General features: G+C 45.0%; 1 protein-coding gene across 1 annotated transcript in view; it reads left to right on the top strand.

Moving 5' to 3' along the window:
• The first annotated feature begins 407 nt into the window (after positions 1–407).
• LOC105454253 (hemicentin-1) overlaps positions 408–13,831 on the top strand; it is a 205,171-nt gene continuing 191,747 nt past the window's right edge. The window contains exon 1 of the mRNA XM_011696765.1: positions 408–810. The gene's annotated coding sequence lies outside the window, so the exon portion shown is untranslated. The remainder of the gene's footprint in view (positions 811–13,831) is intronic.

Genomic DNA, 13,831 nt, shown 5'->3' with positions numbered 1-13,831 from the left:
TCGCCAACCTATCCATCTGGCTATCTATCCGGTCGACCCCGATCTTCGGAGCCCCTCTCGCATATGCGCATTTCCGCCCCCTCGTATATATGTACGCGCGAGTGCCTCGTGGCCTTTAGCTCGTGGGGACGGACGTATTAAGCGGCGAATTCTTGGCGACGTTCCGGGGGTTGCACGGTGGCGGCGGCGGCGGCGGCGGCGGCGGCAGTATTTTCCCTCCGCCGCCGGCCGAGAGCGACGAGTAACCTGTCCGTTGGAGCTCCGCCGCCGCGAGCTCGAACGTGGGACGTTCCGTAGGACCTGCGCGCTCCGCCGGCCTGGCGCGGTTCAGTCGCTTCTACCAAAGCGGCACTCACGTTCCGTGTCCGGACCGCACGCGCCTTTGCCGCGCGCGCGATACTGTCCTGTCTCTCTCTCTCTCTCACTCTCTTTCTCCCTCTCTCTTTCTCTTTCTCTCCCTTTCGCCTCTCGTTCTCCCGGCGATCGCCGCCGCTGAGCATCCCGCTGTGCCCGAGAGAGCCCACGGATCAATCGCGCGGATTCTCCGCGCGGGCCGAATCGCCCGAGAGATATCCCTCTCTTGAACCGACGAGATTTCGGAACGATAGGATCACGTTCGCCGAGCGGAGGAACGCGGCTCGTTCTCGCGATCACGAGATGACGAGTGGCGAAGACGCCGCCGATTAACAGTGTTGTGAGGGGAACCGGTTGTTTGACAAGTGATCAGTGAACAGATACTCCAGTTTTCAGTTAGTGCTACGTGGAGCGCGACGAGGAGCGCGATCTTCGTGAGCGGCGATATATTAATAGGTGAGTCTTTTTCTCTCAATTACTATTGAAATTTGCCTTTTACGATCTTCTAACAGTCTCGGTCGCGAGACAAACGCGCGTCCTAATAGTACGATGATATAAATCTCTTGCGCTGACGGGCGGGATACGTATGTACGTAGTAAAGAGCGACGTTGAGAAAGTGCACCGCTTCCCGACGACGGTCCACGTTGACGTAAACGAGCGGACTGATTCGACGGATCCACGTGTATCACGTTTCTCCTCGGTGAATTACTCTCAGAGGTCGCGAACAACTTTATGCGAATTAATACACGTGCTTATATTCGCAGACGTGACGAACGAAGACGGAGGAAAGATTTTCTCTCTTTCCCTTCACTCTTCGGCTGTATCACATGATTATGCGGCAAGTTTGGCGTGTCGTGGGCGTACAGGTTTGATGGCCTAATTACAAAGATTGCTTATCGCCTCGGAGGATCGCATACACACGCGGAACGTAGAATTCGGCTAATTACACGACGCGGTACGTATATACGTGCGCCTGACACTCGCGCGGAGATCGCAGCCGGGTGATAAGCGTTGATCACGGCGCGTCAATGTCAAAATGCGATTTCCAAGTGGGCTGAGTCAATGTGTGCTGTCCTCTTTTCGCAGTTGATGAACGTGATACGTCACAATCGATCATGGCGCGTCGCGACAACGTCGTCGAAAGCGGAAGTGCCTTTCTTTTTCTGTCGCTTACGCGAGTAAACTCCTTCGCGCAGGGACGCATCCACGAAACGAACTCGAGGGATTTGATCCTAGGGTTGCCTGCAGGCGACATAATTAATCGCCGTCGTCATCGATCGACGATTCACGTTAGCTAACGACTATAGGAAGAATTAACGCACACAGATATCGCGTTGTGTGATGCACTTCTAATTATTGCCGCTCTCCTCCCTCTGGGATCGTGCGAGCCTTTAAAGCCGCGGGACGTGCATCGTACATTATTCTCCATCTTCGTCTTCACCGACGAGAGTAGGTGATTTTAACCATTCCATCCTTAGTTATGGCAGACTCGGTCGACTATTAATAAGGAGGGAGATCTCCGGGCTGCCTTTGTTATCAAGCATCATGTCACAGTATGAATTGCGGCAGTTCGGCTCTGAGCCACTGAAGCGGCTGCTATAATGAATGGCCGATAGTTAGGTGCTCGCGGAAATATCAGCGCGTTTCATTCCAACTCGCCGGACCTCTTTCTCCTCCTCGAGACGTCACCGCGTTTCTTGTATAAATTAACAGTCTTTCGCTCTTTCTTTTTCTCTCTCCTTTTTTGTCTTTTTCTCGTTATCTACATAACATTAATTGCATTGCATATGTTGTAAATTCACGTAAGCTTCAGATAATATGGTGAAAAAGAAATTTTGGAAAAACAAAAATTAAATAGAGAGTGTGTTAATGCTACACACAATTTTTATATAAAATAAAATATTATCATATATATTATACACTGTTAATAATTCGAATCAAAATATTATACACTATTCTTAAAATATAAAATATTATATATATAAGAATAATGTATAATATTTTGAGGATTTTATCTTCCAGTTGAAGGGCTTGCTACAACAGGGAGCTAACCTACATTTTGTAGACGGAGAAAATAAACTTTAAAGTTCATTACCTTAATTTTAGATTTCGTTTTCGTTATTACAAAATGTAGGTTAGCCGCCTGTTGCAGTAAGCTCTTCGATTCTAAAATAGAAAGATTTAATATGGAATTTTTTACACACAAGCGATATCAATCGGATTGTTATAAATTCAGGTACAGAACTAAAAAATGTAAGGTATAAAGGTTGGCGACAATACTGTAACGTCTGTATAGCTCATGTCAAAAGCAAAGCAGAATCTAACGATCATTATGATTGTTGTGAATCTAACGATCGAGATAGTAATTTGTAAACAACGAAGAGGTTTCAGTAGATTAGCCACTTGATAATTAAGAGTACGTGTTTTGCAAAGCTACAAGACAGCCGGTCGGTTGAGCGAGTTAATTAACGTGGGATATGAACGGATTCATCGGGAATACACATCCAGTTCGAAAATCATCACTCTCAGCGGCGGAACATGACGCTTCATCCTAATTACATTATGGCTGACTAACTGCAAATGCGTTCCAAATTCCGAATTTCGGATTATCGTACGTGCATCAGCGTCCGAATTAGGTGGCCCTCGTAGAAGCGACGGTACTTCTCATTTTATTTCAATTGTGACCGCACTTCGAAAGAAATTGTACTAAAACTATAGTCGCAATATGCTTAATGTATAATTAAATGCAATATGTAATGTATGTATAAATGCATAATTTAATAAACATTAAATTGTTGATATGGCTTTTGTCGGCTGTTAGCTCGTGAGTCTTGTTGTTGTTACATATTTTGTGCGACGCTGTTAATGGAACGAGCATGAGTTTATCACTAGACCTATATCGACTAAATAATGTACTTGGGATTTTATCATATAGAAATCCCTGGGATCAAGAGAGCTGAAATGTAAAACGGGGAATGTATGAATAACTTACAGAAGAAATGTTCCCCCCCCCCACTCTCTTCCTCCCTTTCCGAAAACTGTTCACCTTAATGCGGACGAGAGATCGTCAAGGGGTTAACAATCGATCTTCTAGGATCGACGAATAACGTTTAAAATTCAAATGCCAGTTCAATGGCTGCGTTGCAGTTACGACGACTGTAATGGTGTAACATCATTGGGATAAAGGAATATAAATGAGAATTATAATACATTTAGATGCGAAGTAAGAGCAAGGAGAAAGCACATTATTGAACCTTCCACATTTCAACTAATTGTAGATGCATTCCTACTTTAATTCAGCGCCATTTAACATTTGAATTGATATCTTTTTGATATAATAGATAATATATGTATGCCTCCAGATACCCATGTCAGAAGTGATTCTCTGAATAATGAGCATGTGGAACGTATACCATATGATTTAGGAACTTACGCTGTAAGAAATGGAGAAGGAGGGACAGAGATGGATTGACATTTAAATAAAATAGAAGAACAAGATATCGAGAAGAGGATATAAATTTTAAGCATGCGAGTCATGCGAGCATGCTAAAAATTCCTACCAGACCGGCGCACATCGGGGGTTTCATTTATGTAAAATACATTTTCAATAAACTTTTTTATTTAAATAGATCGAAATCCGCACGACCCTTTTCTCCATAAAGTTTCCGCAACGTGGAATATATCCATTCGTTAATCAAAGAATTTCAGCAACTCGAATAAAAGTCACGTCGCATAATGAAAAAGAATCGAGTCTCCTACATACGTCGTCATTCCGCGCATACCCGCCCGCACGTCGGAGAGAGATAGGGATAAAGACGGTAGTAGGATGCATACAAAAGATGACTTACGCGTACGGGCACGTATACGGGCCGGGAGAGCACACGAAGATTCATGAACTGATTTCGAACAAGCGCCGACAACGTAACTCCGGCGTTATATGTCGCACACGCCGTCGCGGCATCTCACCCCCGCGTGCTCGCATTTAAAACAATCTCACGCGACGTAAGTCGCCCGCCCCGACAGAAGGCGGAATTCACGAGAGACGTATATGAGATTGCACCGCGGGAGAAGAAATACGTACTGCGACTCCGACGACGACGACGACGGCGGCAGCGGCGACGGTGAAGGTTGGGCTTTTGTCATCCGCCGCGCCGGCGGGCGCGCGGAAAGTCCGCGAAAAAATTCGATAGTTTCATTCCACTTTTACGGCGCCGTAACGCCGAAGATTTCATCATCGCGGATACAGACGGGGAAAAAGACGCGGGTAGGTCGGAGATGTGAAGGGACGACGGGCGAGGATCAGTCGAGCGGAAAGGCTCTTTCGGGGCCGAAATACATGCGGCTATGCAAATACCCGGTGGGGTCGGGCGTTCGAGAGGTGGTGGGATATGCATCTTGGGCGAATGCCCCGGCGTATCCGGCCTTACGCCGGGGCTACAAGTAGCTCGTATAGAGGCTGCGATCGAACCTGCATCCGTCGTTGGTATTTCATGAGAAATCGGGCGAAATCGATCGCGGATCCGGGTGAGAGGGAGGCCGAGAGAGGGAGATGAAAATAAAAAGGATGAAGCCAACGAAGGAAATCTTCGAGTTGTGGAAGGGCAGGAGAAGGAGAAAGGAGTTAAACAAACGATAAAAAATGCCAAACGAGTTACCGTTATTGCTGTTATGGATACGGGGTACGCCTGCCTTTGGCAGAGTGTGAATCTCCCCCGTTGGAAGTTCCTAATAGCTATAGTGCGATAATTATGGAAATGACGCGCCGATGCCCCGCGGACGTGTTCGATCATATATAGATCGGGATAATGCTCCCGAGCGACGGCGGCTGCGCTGATCGTTTTTGCGCCTAATCGCGTATTCCTGGAAATTGACTTAACGTCGATTTTCTATGTAAATGCCCGTGCCGTGCACGGAACTCATGACGATTCGCGGGATTGCATTTACTCGCGATCTACATAGGGCCTTCATTAATGCGCTTTTCAAATTCGTTCTTGCTCGTAATTTTTTAAATGGTTTACATCACAAAAATACTGATCTTTATTTGGCGGCACGATTCTTTTCGTCTAAATGTAACTTTAGTCTAATTTTAAGTACCACTACTCCAGTAAGTCAGAATTCGAATCTAGGTCTCTCTACTATCTAGCTGTATCTTCAATTCAACCACTAAGACATTATTATTCAAAATTGACAATCAATTTAATTTGTGATATTATTCCAGCTTCAGTTTAGAATTGCGTTTCAAGTCTGATAATAATCGATGCGCAGTTTTTTTTATACAACTGAAGAATATATTTAAAATTTATATGGAAAAAACAATATACTGAAAAGTCTAAAAATTTTGCCGGATACAGATCTGAAAATACTTTTGTTGGAAATTCAAACTGGTTATTAGAATATCAAAACATTTTAGTAATACTCATCATTTTTGAGTCATCAGTTTCAAGACAAAAATGAGATAAAATTATTTTCAGATTTGCATTTAACAAAATCGTTTTTTCCGTGTTAGAAATTATTATAAGCACTAAAGATCCGCGCTTTAATCGAATAAAACTCTTTTTACTTATTTATTTAATTCCTTCTGCTCCTATTTCAAATTGCATTTCTATTTTTATTTCTGTTTATAATAAATGCATCCAATACAAAAAGTACCTACAGAAATCAAGATAAGAATAATAAGTAATCAAATATATACCGCTTTCGTTATAATTTTATTTCCCCGCAAAAGAAGTCAAATATCCTCAAATAAATATCGATTTTCACCGTTTACGTTAGGTTTCGTAAAATCGCTGATATCGCTACCTCATCTTACAATTGTTAGAATAATTATCTTCCCCCATTGTGCAAAAGTTTCAATTGGTTATACTTTAACCAGCTTTTTTGCTTGCAGCGCAGAGAGAGAGTTTACGTTTTCGAACTTAACTGCTTTTTCTTCTCCGGCTCTTTAATTCGCTCAGCATTCTCGCGATTGATTTTTTTAGTCCGCTCAAACACAGGAAAGTTTCTTTATAAGTCTCCGGATGCTTCTCGTTTACCAGTAAGATTCACTCAAACAGCGGTATAAGCGTAATCGCCGAGGAACGATACCCGCCATTAGTTCGGCACGCTCTCTCGCAACGGAAGCTATAACAAGTTTCTTGTAATCATCCCCGGCGTCCAATTGTCTTCAAACTGCACGTTTGCTCCTAATTATATAGCCACACGCGATGCCTGAAGTATGAAAATTGCGCGTGGTGCGCGCGCGCATCTCTCTTTGTATAAAGAGCATCGATAATTATGTTGTAATTAGTGGTTGGCGAAATAATCCCGATACTATAGGTTCATCACCGAAGAGCTAGTTGCCTTTGTAAGATCGACAAGCAGCGGCTTAAATACATTCTTGTGATAACGGGGGATATTAATATAATAGGCGCTCTCTCTCTCTCTCTCTCTCTCTCTCTCTCTCTCTCTCTCTCTCTCTCTCTCTCTCTCTCTCCCTAAGATATATATAAGCGGCAAGTTCATAAAGTTTCGAACGATTCTATAAAGTTTTAACGATCGTCAAACGTTGAAGCTACGGAGGTTTTGAAACGGGGGCGCATTTTAGTTTTAAAAGACTTAAGATTTCTTGTGAGAGAGTCGCGCACCCCCGTATATACCTTTATACATGTGCACTCGAGCACTATCGTTCGACAAAGAGGCGTGCGCGGGAATAATGGAGACTTTACAATTTTGCAAACATCTATTTATAGAACTTGCAAGGTTATTCATCGAGAAAATTTCGCGAGAATAACCAATCTCGAATAATATTGAATAAGATAAGCAAATTCTATAAAATAAAACGAATAATGAACAAATTATCGATGGCGACAAATATTCCTTTAAATTTTCATAATTTTAAAAATAAATGATTATCATGCCAAATACACAGCCTTATAAGTATAAAGCAGCATCCCCGTAAAATGACGTAAGCGTCCTGTATTTATTTAACGAAAAATAAATTAAAAAACAATTTTATTGAAAAAATAATATTTACTTTTATAACAATTTTAATATTTTGTTAATCCTTGACTTTTATTATTGCCTTTTTCGAGAAAATGCAATAAATTGAGCGTGCTTTCTACTTATATGATCAAGACTATAGATTCTACAGATCGTAGAGCTTTCTTTTGTATGCAGAATCAAGTATTACGCTACTAATCTGTGCTGATTGGCGCACATTTTATAGAAAACAATAAGCACCATCGCGTAAAAAATAGGAAAAGATTGCGAAGCTTGTTTACAGTCGGACATGCATTCATTTTCGCTCGCTGGGGCTGCGAGCGGCCGATCGTTACGGAAAAATCGGTCAACGAGCGGCCGTAACTTCGCAGACGAGCTCACGTTGCAGGGAGGATAACTTCGTTGATATGTGCGCGCAGTGCTCACTCGCGTTTCCTCGGCGTTTCGTCAACTGTAAACTTTTTTTTTTTTTTTTTAAATCGACTGGAGACGTGTTACATCAGTAATGCTCGTAAAACTTTTCCTCGGCTTCCTTTTACACTGAAGGGGGAAAGAAAAGGGAGAGAGAGGGGCATTTTTGCTAATCTTGGACACAGAACAGAGCAATTAACGACATCTAAGAGCCTGAGAAATCGTTCTGCTGCCAACTCCCTTCGCGATGCTCCTCCCGTTCCTTCATCCCCCACCACCTTTGAGACGCATGTCTGATAACGCCAATACTAACCGCCCGATTGCACGACCAAGCGCAATAGCTTTGATGGCTGCGACGGCTCTCCCTTTCTACTTTAGCTGTCAGCAGCGAAGCACTTTTTGCTTTCGGGCTCGGGTTCTGTCTCTTCCGGATGACCCTCAAGGCCTTCTCCTTCGGACTCGCGCTCCGTTCTCACCTCTGTGGCTGTAGTCGTGGTCGAGAGGCCGTAGGCGATGACGACGACGACAACGACCAAGGACTACGACAACGACAAGGACGACGAAATGTTCTCTAACGGGGCTATGCGCCGCAGGCACACCGATGGAATCCGAAGCCGCCGAGCTCGAGTCACCTCTCACTCGGCTGGAATGTGTTTCTCGGACCAACGTCTCTCTCTCCGCCTTGTGTGCTGCACGTTACTCGGGCTCCTGTTTGGCGCTGTATATCTCGATAACTAAGCGCCGTGGAGACCAACCTCCTAGGAATGCTGGCCGAGACGCTTTGCGCGAGATAGGCCGCCGTTGCCACATCCTCGCCGATGTTTTGGACTGAATAGAAATCCGAGGGTCCCTTTCCCACGCTTGTACGGACACTCGTAGGATTCTGACCTCACAAAGGGAGGAAACACGTCCGCCCGCCTCCACAAAGCGGACTGCTGGTAACGCTATATACAAACGAGCGAGTTCACTAATTCACACCGTGAAGTTTCAAATGTATGTCGAGTATATAAATATAATATATTGTAACGTAGTACATTAAGTAATTTATCACAACGACAGAGGCATTCTGTAAATTAATAGTAAGTAAAATAATAAATTAATTGATGAATGAAACAGTAGCAAAGATAGCCGCAATAAATGAATAATTATTTTAATAATTAAAATATAAAATGTTGTTTCATTGTTCAATTAATTTATTGTATAATTTACAGAATGTCTCTACCATTGTAGAACTTTTCTATTTAACTTAAAAAATTCAAGACATCTTATTATTAAATAATTATTAAATAGTTTTGTATGCAGAAAATATAAATAAATATCGAAAACTTAGTATACATTAATATACTAAGCTTGATGAAGAAAAGTATCGTATAACATTCTTATTCGGTCAAAAGACTTAAACCAGAATACAGTTCGCGGAAGCTGTCATGTTCTTGGAGTTTATTCTCAATCACCTCAGATTACATAATTTCAGAATATGCTTACTAGAACCTTTGACGTTTAAGCGAGCTTTGCTGTGCTGCTTCATAAGGCATCACTGCAAAATCTTATTTTCCGGTTGTCAAAACAAATGAGCTTGCTATAATTTGAGATGAAATCTCAGCGAAGGTCGATTTGATAATTCAATACTTTGAAGTACATTTTACCTCATTTTATGTATTACGAATATATAGTGTCTCGGATTAGCGACACTTTTATTTACGGATTATTTTATTAATTAATTTAAAGATAATTTAAAATTATAATTTATAATAATTTTAATTTCAAAGCTGCAAAACACATCTAAAAAATTTTATATAAGTATTTAGAGGATATGAAATGGACAAAATAAAACCTTCTTTTCTTCATTAACAATTTTAAAATTCGTTTTCGACAGCAATATAATTTGGTGCTCGTTAAGTGATACTTTATATCGTACCCCATTTATGACGTATATCCTCTCGCGTTGTTCGTTGCCAAATTTGTCTGACGCAGCTTAGCATGTTATTTCGCCCAAGCCCGCTCTTACGTACCCTAAGCGAACTCCACCATTCTCGGACTACATCCAGCGGTCATGCGAAACGGAATTACCTCTCGTCGAAAGAGGATGGGGGGGGGAGGGAGACAGAGAGTCTCTCGGTTTCGTAATATACGCACTACTCTCTCGGCGCATACTTGCAACCGAGGGCACAACGCGGAAGCGGGCGAATATCTATTTTCTCCCCCCTCCCCCCCCCGTCTCCCTCGGTTTCCGCCTGCGCCTCCTGGCTGTTGCCGCTGGAAGAACCACGACCGGTGCCCTGCGAATGCATGCTCGGCACGCCCTACGTCTTGGCCGAAGTATTAGCGCTAATGGCGACTACATTTTCCCCAGCCCTGAAACTCGCCCCGACGTCCGACGTAAACACACCGCGCGGGGCGGTATACGCCCCGACGCTACTTTCCGTATCTCGCTTCTAATTGCACTCGCGCGTATCTCGCGATCTTGCCTACGAGCTCGCAGCGAGTACGACACCCTAACTGTGATAGTTATGGTGCCTGGCCCTTCCGGCAACTACTGCTCCCATCTGCTTTTTCCCTTTTTCCATCTCTTTTTTTTTTCGCGAGGGAAGACCTCATCCTTTGCTCCTCCGGGCAAGTACTCGGCAGAATCGGCGGAAGCTATACTCGGACCGGGTATAGCTTCCGCCGATCTTGCCGAACGACGCGACGCAAGACCATTCTCCGACTTTGGAAATGGAGATATCCTGCCGGACTCTCGTAACAGTGCGCGGCGCTTTTATACGATGACATCGACAAAAAATTCTTGCCGCGAGAGAAGGCACGGTCAACCATGCAGACGTAACGTCAAATGCGTGGGAATAGAATGTCTGCGTCGAGAAACTCTGCTAATTAATCGAGCCGGGCGGGACGCCGATGTAAATCCCGCGAATTTTACGGCACGCATTTTAATTGCCAGGTATAATTACCGTGGCGCGTCTCACGGATCCTGCAGTTAATATAGGTAGGTACGCGAGATGCATAGCTGCGTTAATGGAAATTGCATTATCGGCAGGAATTTTTCTTATATCTAATAAAATTTATGCAACGAAACTTTCCTGCGTTCCGTCTTTTGGTAACAATACCCGCCCGGCGTAACAGGATTAGTTAAAGACAAAATTTTTTTATAGATTTTTTGGTCGGTATGCGTTATATATCGCATGCTCCACGCGTGCACTCTCGTTGTCACGAAATTAGAAAAGAAAATTCCGGTATGGAAAACGGGAAAGTCATGGTAAAGTAAGTCGTGGCTACGGCGCCGCAAGATCAAAGGGTGCCCGTGCTTTTTTTCCCCCGTGAGGTTGTAAACAGGAAATTTTCCGTGGAATAAAGCCAGCTTGAGACAAACGCGAGCGGAGCAGCACGCGACGCCCTCTTGTTTGCATATGAAAATGTAATATCCTTAGCAAATTTACTCGGGGACGATATAATCTACGACAAAGAAGCCGAGAAAAAAAAGTTACTGCAACGGCCACGGCATCATCATCGAGGATGTAGGGAAAATCCTACATAAAATTATGGAAGATGTCGGCGAGTCGGTTCGTCAAGTACGCCATATAGTCGGCAAATTAGAAATTAGAAGCGGCGTTTGGTGCTTTTTTCCCCACTGTCGCGTTCCGTGCTCGCGCACATTCGAACGCATTAATTTCTCCCACAGGGAGAGAATCGCAATCGTAAAGTGGCAAGAGCGAAAAAGGTTCTCCCTCTCTCCTTCTCTTTCTCTCATCCCTTTCCGGCAAAGCCTCGCGATGTTAGTCGGATAGGAATTATTCCGGGAGCTCGACGCGAAAATTCCGCTCTAAGCCGACTATTCATCCCCGCGGAGCTGCAACTCCGGAAGTAAGTCGCGCTCGAGAGAGAAAGAGAGAGAGAGAGAGAGAGAGAGAGAGAGAGAGAGCGCGCAGCAAAAATGATGAGCGCGCGTCCCCGATATCAGCAAGTCGGTACCACTCCGCCTGTAACGAGCGCGTCATCCGCGCGTAATTCGCGTAACGCTTTTGAGTCCTCTCCCGCGAGTCCTCTCCCAGCGCGCCGCGCCGATCTTACGCGGAGCTTATTCCGAGGCGAATACTTAGCTTATTAGCCGCGCCGCGTTTCACGGTGAATTTTGCCAACCTCACGGGATATACGCGCGCTCCTTCTTCGCAATCGCGTCGAGTCGCGTCGCCTTCGCTACGTCGTCGCGAGACGACGAGCTTGAATTTGCGTAATTGAATTTCACGTTTCCTTTTTCCATTCGGCTCCCATGTCCCGCCGCTAAATTACTTGCATCGCCGAGTATTGAATTTATACCTCGGACTCTCCTTTTCCTTCTCTCCGTTCCTTCCCCCGTTTTCGCTTCTGCTCCTCGCTGTCAGCGACTGTTTATCGAGATACCATATTTCGGGGAAAGAAACTCGGAGATTATTCGCTTGAATGGACGAAAGAAACGGCGAGTAACGTTAAATTTCACGATTTTACTTCGGGGGTTTACGAGAGGAATATTTTGTCCCGGGCAATGCTCGATGTTTACCTCTCTCGGCTGTGCGCGCTTTACATTTTCGCGTAGTTAAAATAATTCAAATCTGAGCTCTGTAGCAGAGTGTCTTATTTTCCACGTAAATTAAATATTCGTTCTTTCTTTTAAAATAAAGAAGAAAAAAATCATGTTCCCAGCCGAGTGTCGCATCATCCTACATTTCGTCTTCTCGTTCCTCTCTGTACGCGTTTACTTTGGAGTTACGTTGTTTTGCGATCGGCTTTAACGCAGCGTAAGATTTATACCAACATAAGATATCGCGGACGGATCTTTCACGAAAATACAAAGAGAGACCAGCTCTTCTGCCCTTCCTCCGGCTTAGACTTTCATTCGACGTCTATTTGAACGCGGGCGTCGTAGAAGACACAAGAAACAGCCCGTCGGAAATCCTCCTTCGATCCGCGTGTCGTTAACAAAAGCCTCTCTTGTCTCCTCCTCATGTCTCCTCGGCGAAAGCACGAGAGAGAGCCTCTGGAAGGATGCAAAGGACAACGAAGGAGATTCTCGTCCGGATAAACAGCCGAGTATCGAGTGGAAGCCGACCAGATGGAAAGCACAGATCTTCAAATATTTAAAGTTATCGTCGAAATCCTCTGCGGAACTGTGTGTGCGGGGAAACGTCGGGAGGGAAACATCGACGCGCGCGAGTCAAGTTTTCGAAAGAAGTTCGCCTTCTCCCCCTCCCTGCCGAGCTCCCAGGAGCAAATTCGTTGACCCGTGTCTACTCGGTCGTGTATGCACGCTCGATCGCGCGTGTGCACGTACACACGTGTGTATATGTGCGCGTGGCGTCGATCGAAGCACGGAGAAGCGGAGCGTCGCGCGGAGCGCGTGACTCCGCTCGAGACGACTTCGCCTGGAAAATTTCGATCCTTCTTTTCATCACCGCCATCGCCGCCGCCGTCGCCGCCGCGTCAATTGACGCAGAGTGCACTCTGGCACACGACTTGGCTACCTCCACTTCGCGCATTTCACGCGCGCGCGCGCGCGCGCGGGCGACGATGCATTTTCTGGTCGCCGTCGCCTCGAGGATTAGCCGAGACGATTTCGATATAGCGTTATCGAGCTTCCGCGTCGCGTCGCACAAACGGGAGGCGAATATCCACGTCGAGAGAGAGAGAGAGCCGAGAGCTTTTGCCCGTGCACTCGAGAGCAAGATCTCTCTTCCCTGTCGTCCCCGTAATTTCGGCGAGCTAGCGAAATTAACGCCGGTGTCTTGGATGCTCCATTTATCCCGTTAATGTAATTTAGCATAAAATCAAGCGGCAGGATTACGCGCGCGCGCGCGCGCGCCCCCGGATCATGCTAACATCTCCGACCAGACCGCTTGCGTCTGACAGCCGGAGCGCGGAATTGACGCCAAATTGTTGCGAGCTCGCGAGCGGAAATTGCAGATTGTAGCCCGGGATGAACGATGTGGTTTCGCGTCTAAAATCGAAGTGTGTTCCACGTCACAGATCAAATATCAAATTATCTCAGAATTCTGGATGTAGGGATGATATACTCTTCTATAGCGGTAAACGCTTCGCTCTCTTCAGATGAATAATTTCG

This window comes from Wasmannia auropunctata, unplaced genomic scaffold (genome assembly GCF_000956235.1).
Source record: "Wasmannia auropunctata unplaced genomic scaffold, wasmannia.A_1.0 LD335987.1, whole genome shotgun sequence".
In the NCBI taxonomy this organism is placed as follows: Eukaryota; Metazoa; Arthropoda; class Insecta; order Hymenoptera; family Formicidae; genus Wasmannia; species Wasmannia auropunctata.
This window is presented reverse-complemented; position numbering and strand designations above follow the sequence as displayed.